General features: G+C 41.1%; 1 long non-coding RNA gene across 1 annotated transcript; it reads left to right on the plus strand.

Moving 5' to 3' along the window:
* The first annotated feature begins 239 nt into the window (after positions 1 to 239).
* On the plus strand, positions 240 to 1,649 carry LOC127105896 (uncharacterized). Its single transcript, XR_007795164.1, has 2 exons — positions 240 to 1,110; positions 1,258 to 1,649. It is a non-coding gene; the product is annotated as an uncharacterized LOC127105896 (long non-coding RNA).
* The last annotated feature ends 6,139 nt before the right edge of the window (positions 1,650 to 7,788 follow it).

The raw sequence follows: 7,788 nt of genomic DNA on the forward strand, positions 1-7,788 counted from the left end.
ATAATTAAAATTGATAATTCCTAATTAAGAACCTAAAATCTCATGTTTCAACTTTCTAAAATTCTAAAGGATTTAATATTTCTCATTAATATTCTAAAGGATTTACAAATTAAAATCTAAAATTAATACTCCTATTAATATCTAAAATTAAAAATCAATCAGTCATAAACAATTATCCTAATTACCTAAGTATTTCTAATTAGTCTAATGATTACCTAAAAAACAATCAGAATGCAAGTATCCTAATAGCTAATCCAATGGTAGAAAATAAGAGTCCAAGAAACAAATCTGTCAAAGTGGATCAAGGCAAAGCAGAACAGACCCTGATCTGGACAATCAGGCCCATTCGTTGGGGGTGCATGGGCAAGGCAGGGTGCAGTATCGTGGATGAAGGTCATTGGGCTAAGGCCCAAACCTGGTTCCCTAAGGCCAATACATTGGTTCAAAATGGCTAACCAAGCTTCTTCTCCTTCAACGAATCGCGGCGACGATGCCGTAAGGAAAGAGGAAGGTCTCACCGGACCTGGCGTCGCCGGCATTACCACCAGAGTTTACTCGTATCGAGTCACATTCACCTAGCTAAAACTCGATTCAAATCGAGTCGGAAACAGAAATGTATCGCACGGTGGAAACTCACGGCACAACATCGGAATCCGATTCAAACTACAACAGGCAAAATCGATCGGTGTGAAGCGAATAAGGGAACCTACCGGCGTCGGTGATAGCGGAGGATTCGTCGGTGAAACTGAATTCGGAACTCGCGAAACTCCGATTCTCCGCACTTCTTCTCCCGTTTGGTTACACGTTTCTTCCGTCGCGACTGCTCTTTGTGGCTGTGTATCCCGTGGAGATTATGGTTTGGCTTTGTGAATTCTCGGCGGTTCGATCTACACAGCAGCTACAAGAATTGCTACGGTGCGGTGCTTCGATGCGGATTCCGGCGAGACTTTGTTGGGCGGTGGTCGTTGCGGTTCGTGTGTGGTAGAAACGGTTATGGAAATTTGGTTGAGCTTTGGTGGAGTTCAAGGAGAAAGAAAAAGAATGGAAGAGTTTGTTAGAAATTGGAGAGAGGGAAGAAGATTCGAGAGCCAAAAATCGCCGTGAATCAGAGTATTTATATAAATCGAAGCTTGCATTTCAGAATTTTTCAATGTCGTTTTAATTCCGTTTTGATGCCGTTTTTGTTTAATTCATTGTCGCTTATGCGTTTCGCATTTTGGCACTTGTTTTTTGAAGCTGCGTTTTGTTTGTTTTCAGTTTGGTTTGCTCGCGTTTGGAGATGTGCCGTTTTGTAGCTGTTCGTGAATCTAGTTTACAATGTCATTTTGTCAATGCGTTATGCAGCTTGTAGCTTTGAGTTTCGCTTTAGGATTTCCGTTCCATTTTGGCTTGGTGGTAGCTATTGTTGATGTCGTTTGCAGCTTGTTGAAGTTAGTTTTGGTTGAGGCTTTAGTAACGGTGTATGTTTTGTGCAACAGCTTTGGTTAAGGTTAAGAAATTTTTTGAAGAGAAATGGTTCTAGATATGTGAACTTTTTGGAATGGCTTATTGCCGCTTGTGCACTTTCGCGGTTTATGCCTTACTTCTTGGTGGCCTTCTTTTCCAATTACATTTCCAATTTCAATAACATATTTTGCCTGTTGTATTCACTTTCTTTTAATTGGCTTAATAAATTTGGATAATGGCCCGGCTTTGTGGTAATTGGACATATGGATCTAGAAATTGGACATTTGGATTTGGATATGGATTATGTTGTAAAATGGATAATGTTGTAAAATGGATAATGAATTTGAATTGGGTTGGATATGGGGTAAAATATGGAATTGGTTTATTGAAAATGGATTGGGCTTCATGCAAAAAATGATTCAATTTCCCAAAATCAATTTGACTTCAAAGGTCAACTATAACCACGAAATCAACTTACACTTCAAAAGTTAATTTGAAATTGAAATTAATACGATATTAGAATTAATCAGAACAATTATTGGCACGACGACGAAATGATGACTGTCATGATAACAGGCCATGAACTGATGGATTCACCTGTGCGACTCATAAACTGGATTGAACCATGCTTATTCAAATGAAATGTATGAAGATGATATGCAAATGTCAGACCATTGGCCTATAGGATTACGAGAAGGGTGGGGCGAATTTCAGAGTATGACAAGATGTCACAACTTCAGCCTCATGGATCCATGGCCTTCCCAACAAGCAGCTATAGGCCGGGTGGATATCCATTACTTTAAAAGTAATATGAAAATCACTCGGACCTATCTTTACTGAAAGTTCTACTTCTCCTATAACAGTCTTGCGAGAACCATCAAATGCCTTGACAATCACGCCACTATACCTCATCGAGGCGCCTTGATAGGATAATCTGGACATAGTTGATTTGGGGAGTACATTCAAAGAAGAACTAGTATCAACCAACACATTTGACAATGCATCCTCCTTACAGTTCATCGATATATGTAGTGCCAGATTGTGATTTCTACCTTCCTCGGGAAGTTCTTCATCACAAAAGCTCAAGTTATTGTAGGAAGTGATGTTAGCCACAATGTGGTCAAATTGATCCACAGTTACATCATGCTCGACGTAAGCTTGCTCCAACACCCTTTGCAGTGCTTCTCTGTGCGCTTCAGAATTCATGAGCAGAGACAACACTGAAATTTTTGAAGGAGTTTGGAGTAGCTGCTCCACCACATTAAATTCACTTTTCTTGATTAATCTTAGTACTTCATCATCATCATTAGGCTTCAATTTGCTGGATTCACCAGACTGACGCATTGGAGCACTAACTGGGTTCACCACATGTACCTCTACCTTCTTACTGACTACAACCTCTTCTACATCCTTTGGAAATACTGGACCAAACACACGACCGCTACGGGTCACCTTCGCAATATCTGCAATATTCACAACAAAATTGGTCGTAGGCAACGAAACCTATTGACCATTATCTATCATGGTAGCATTATACTGGTAAGGAACAGCTCTATTGGAAGCATACGGGATGGGGCCCGCTAACCGTATCACTAACGGCGATATCGATTTGTTGATGTTGTTACTGCTGTTGCTGTCAAACTGAATCACTACCCGCTCCAGGTTCTTAAATACTGGTACTATATCCCTCGACTGTTGAATCTAAATTACATTCTCATCCATCAACTTCTGGATATCTCTCTTGACGATCAAACATCCACGGGGGTTTACACTGCAAATTGCACAACCATCATGTTCGTGCTCACAATAATTGATGGTACACAGGGTCCTATGCATCTCCACCAAGGACCCACGAATACGTCGCACATCGAACACTCAGAAACTTCCTGGACAACCATCTACCATATTAACAGAGGAATTACCATGAGCGGGCAATGGGTTAGCTTTTACATTCGGCGCACGGTCCTCGAAGGACATCATCCCACTTTTTACTAGCTTCTGGACTGTTAGACTATGGCACGGATCTAGAAGGGGGGGTTGAATAGATCCCAATTAAAACTTGAGTCGGCGCTACCAATTTGAAAGAAAATTGGTTTTGAAAATTTGTTTTAAGTGCGGAAGCGGCCGAGGAAAATTTTAGTCTAAAACGAACCGTTATTGGAAAACCGGATATGCGTTTAAGCTAATGGATTAGAGATAAAAAGAAATCCAAATCACTACACTATTTGCACACTCAATTGATATATTTCACTAACTAGCAAGCCTAGTTCCAATGATCCAAAATACCAAATTTAAACTGGAAGCAAACTTAAGACAACTTTAGCTTATGCAAATTAACAAACACTTGGTGTGCATACACTCCAAGAGATATTTGAGTTGAGTAAGTAATTCAAATTTATCTAGTACAATATACTGTTGTACTTTGTATTCAAACAGCAGTTTTAATCTCTTACTCAACTTATATCAACGTTTGGTAAAATTGCTTAAACTAAAATCACTTAATTTTTTAAGCTGAAAGACACTTATGCAGAAAATTAAAGAAGACAGAGATTTGATGAGGCAGTTCCCCCGCCGTCCTCGCTTCGGGGTACGTCTGCCCTCAATTCTAAAAATAGAATTGAGATGATTAATTAGATATCACCTGTGAAATTTAATCGTTTATACAAGGATTGCAAAGCATGTAAACAACAGAACTTCCAATGTGTTGAATGATGCTTCCTATCCTTGCTCCTTGATTCAAGATGAATCAAGACCTTCGATCGTGGTTGCTAGACCTCCGATTCCAGCCCCTTTGTTGAAGAATCTTCCGTTCTTCAAACCCTCGGCCCGGCTGATCTCAAACACAACGAGTTGAACCCGAATCCTTCACTTCAATGTCACCGAATCCGCTACTAGACTGATGAAGACTTCCTCTTCTCAATCACCTTCGCTCGGCTGAATATTGATGAAGCGATTCGTCCAAAAACCCCCAAACACAAACCCGTATTGGAGGACAAAACCCTAACGGTTTTATTCAAGAAAGAACCTGTCACAAGCTTCAACTCGAACCAGATTCTCCAATCGCAGCTTCGAACCTTATCACCTTTAATCGATCACGAACCACATCAAAAGTAATTGTGTGCAGTTGATGTATTGTGAAATGTTGAAGATGAAGATGATGAGTCTTGGACACCTTTTTCACTCTTTCTTGTTTCCTTGAACACTTGAATACAAATTGACAAATGTTACTGCACAAAAGTGTTTTGACTTCTATATATATAGTAACTGACAAACCAACCAAAAATAACAGCTTTTCAAACAGTGGAAAGTACTCAGAAAACTGAGTTTACGCACGAGCGGTCGACCATAGGTCGGCGTGCGCTGAGCCGTGAGAGATGCGCCGACCCCTATGGTCGACCCATGGTTCCATGCGCTGACCCAGGATAGCATCATTATGCCATGCGCTGACCTCTGGTCGACGCAAGGGATTTATGCGCTAACCCGTGAGTTATGCGCCGACCCTTATGGTCGACGCAAAGACGCATGCGCTGACCAATCTCCAGTTTAGCTGAGTTTTGCGCTGACCCGTGAGCTTTGAGCTGACCCTTATGGTCGACTCAAGGCCTTCAAATCTGCATAAATCTGTGTTTTGTGATTTTCATGCATTTCGTCATGATCACACTTTGTCCACATATGTTTTTAATCATTATAATAGGTTTAGACAAACGTAGAAAAGGATATGATGGGTAATGTGTTGCATTTGTTTGTAGACGTGCATGATGGTCTTTTGTCATCATCGAAACTTGCGATCGTATGTTGTCTGACTCTTTGTCTTTACATACTCCCCCTTTTTGATGATGACAACCTGTATAAATCAATGTGACAAACAGCATGCGGTATTGACACATTTTGCACACTCCCCCTTTCTTTTGTAATCTAAGGCTATCTGCAGAAAGCGACTGTTAGTTGTGGGCATTTGTGGATGTCTGCTTTGTGCACTTTTTCTCCCCCTTTGACAACATCAAAAAGAGAGACAGAGTGATTATTCAAGATAACAAGGAAATTTCACAGGAAATAACATAAACAGATAATAATAACACACCAATGTCATTTCTGAGCAATCGTCATTTATTAAGAGCACGTAAAACAGAGAAATACATTCAAAAGAACAATCAAACTACAAAGTGCATGTGAATGTCTATGTCCTAGTGGCGGTGTCCTGGATGATAACAAATGCCTGGGTTTTTGTAAGGGTCAGCCAGAGATGATAGGTATTCGGTGACACCGTTCAGATGCTTGAGACTCTCGTCGATCGACCTTTCCTGAAGTTCAAATGACGTCGAAAAGGCTGCAAACCGGTCATTCATGCTTGTAGAGAAGGTGTCGAGACGCTCATTTTGGGCTTGAAGTTGCTCGTTAATATGAGCATAGCGCTCATCTTGAGCTTGCATGAAAGACTGTTGAGCGATCTGCATATTGCGCATCATATCCAACAGTTCTGAAGATTCTGCTTGCTGTGGAGGGGATGGAGGAGATTTTTCATCATCTTGGTGATACGGCTGGTAAAATTGACGTTGAGTTGACCAGCCCGTATGTTTCCATTCACCCCAGCCACCCCAGCGTGGAACATCTTCTTCAGTTGTATGCGACTGCTGAACCCAAGCGGAGTCGGAGTAGTCATGTGTGTCAACGGGTGGAGGACTATCATCTCCACCATTGTGATCAAAATTGTGCCTGGCTTCCTCTTCTTCATTTTCCTCTTCATCTTCTTGTTCTTCGCTTTCATCACTGTCATCATCTGCAGGAACATTTCCTCTTCTAACAAACTTATACGTTCTCCGCTCATTGCACCAAAGATATCCCATCATAGACATAATTTTTGTGCTAAACTCTTTGTCAGATGAGATGGAAGTGTATGGGAAAGATGGATGATTAACGTTGGCTGCAGTAAGGACTTCTTGAATGAAGGATCCGTAGGCAAGAGCCATTCCTCGTCCGGAATCACGTAGATTATACATTCTACTGGCAATGTAGTACGACCAGTTGATTTTCTTCTTATTTTTCAGAATGTAAATCAGATGAACCTCGGCCTGTTCGACTCTGGAGAGACCGCCCTTCTTTGGTCGCAGGATGCGTGAGACAATCCACTGAAGAATCCTTTCTCCGGCTTTCAGCTTGCCGGCAGTGACAGTTCGTGGGAACGCGTCACTGTTCACAAACTCATCAGGATATGGCCGTTTCAGCATGTCATTTAATGCACTCTTAAACTCGTAGCCATCTATGTGGCGAGAGTCAGTTACCTCAGGTAGAGGATTTTCAGCATCATCCACAGACATATCAAAATATTGGTTCCAGATATTTGATTTAAGCGGTACCTTTGTCGGGCCAATTCTGGAGGAAAACTTGTGCCCGCGAAAGTTGTCATGAAGACCGGCGTAGAACACTCGGACAAGGTCTTCACTGTATTTAGTGTTGCATTCCAAGAAGTTGATAAAGCCTTGATGCTGCAGCAGAGCCATGATTTGAGCGAGGTGCATGCGTTCAACGGTAAGTTTGTAGAACGCATATTGTTGCACAACTCCTCTTTTGCCGATATCTTTTTTGAAGGCTTCGACGCGAGCGGGTGGAACGAGTGATACAGCAGATATGGGGAGAGATGCGGCGGATGATTTTCGGGATCTCTTGCCAGAAGGTCTGCGTGATGCGGAAGCCATTTGAGCAGGTTTAAAACTAAGTGTTTGGGTATAGAGTGAAGGTTTATGAAGGGTTTTTGAGAGTGATTCTGCTAGAGAGAGGTTTCTCCCTATTTATAGAGGAAAGGTTAGGGTTTTGGGAAGATGGAAGATCAAGGAACAATAGCCACTAGGTAGATGCAAGTTACAAAGTAGTGGGTAGTTTGAAAGATGATGGAATGTAAATGCACACTTAATGATGCTTTTTGAATGGGAATACATGAAATACGATTTAAATTTTTCTGCAGAAAAACGAAATTTTTGAGCGATGCGTCGACCATAGCCCTGTATGCGTCGACGCATACTGTTTGATTTTTGAGAAAATGCAGAAATTATTTAAGCGTGCGTCGACCATAGCCCTGCTGCGGTCGACTCATACAGTCCAAATTTCAATTTTTCACTATTGAGCACATGCGATGACAGTTTTGATGCATAATTAACAATTCATACAGCAATAAACATCCAAAGAGAGAGATCATATATATATAAACAATATCATTATGAGGTATAATTATTTTAATCATGAGACTTTGCAGAGAGAGAAAGAGAGGAACAGTATCACCTCGATGCCTGAGTGACTTGGTGAACGATAAACTTGTGCTTACAACAACATAAATTTGTTAGAAGTACA

Source organism: Lathyrus oleraceus, chromosome 7 (genome assembly GCF_024323335.1).
Source record: "Lathyrus oleraceus cultivar Zhongwan6 chromosome 7, CAAS_Psat_ZW6_1.0, whole genome shotgun sequence".
Taxonomy (NCBI): Eukaryota; Viridiplantae; Streptophyta; class Magnoliopsida; order Fabales; family Fabaceae; genus Lathyrus; species Lathyrus oleraceus.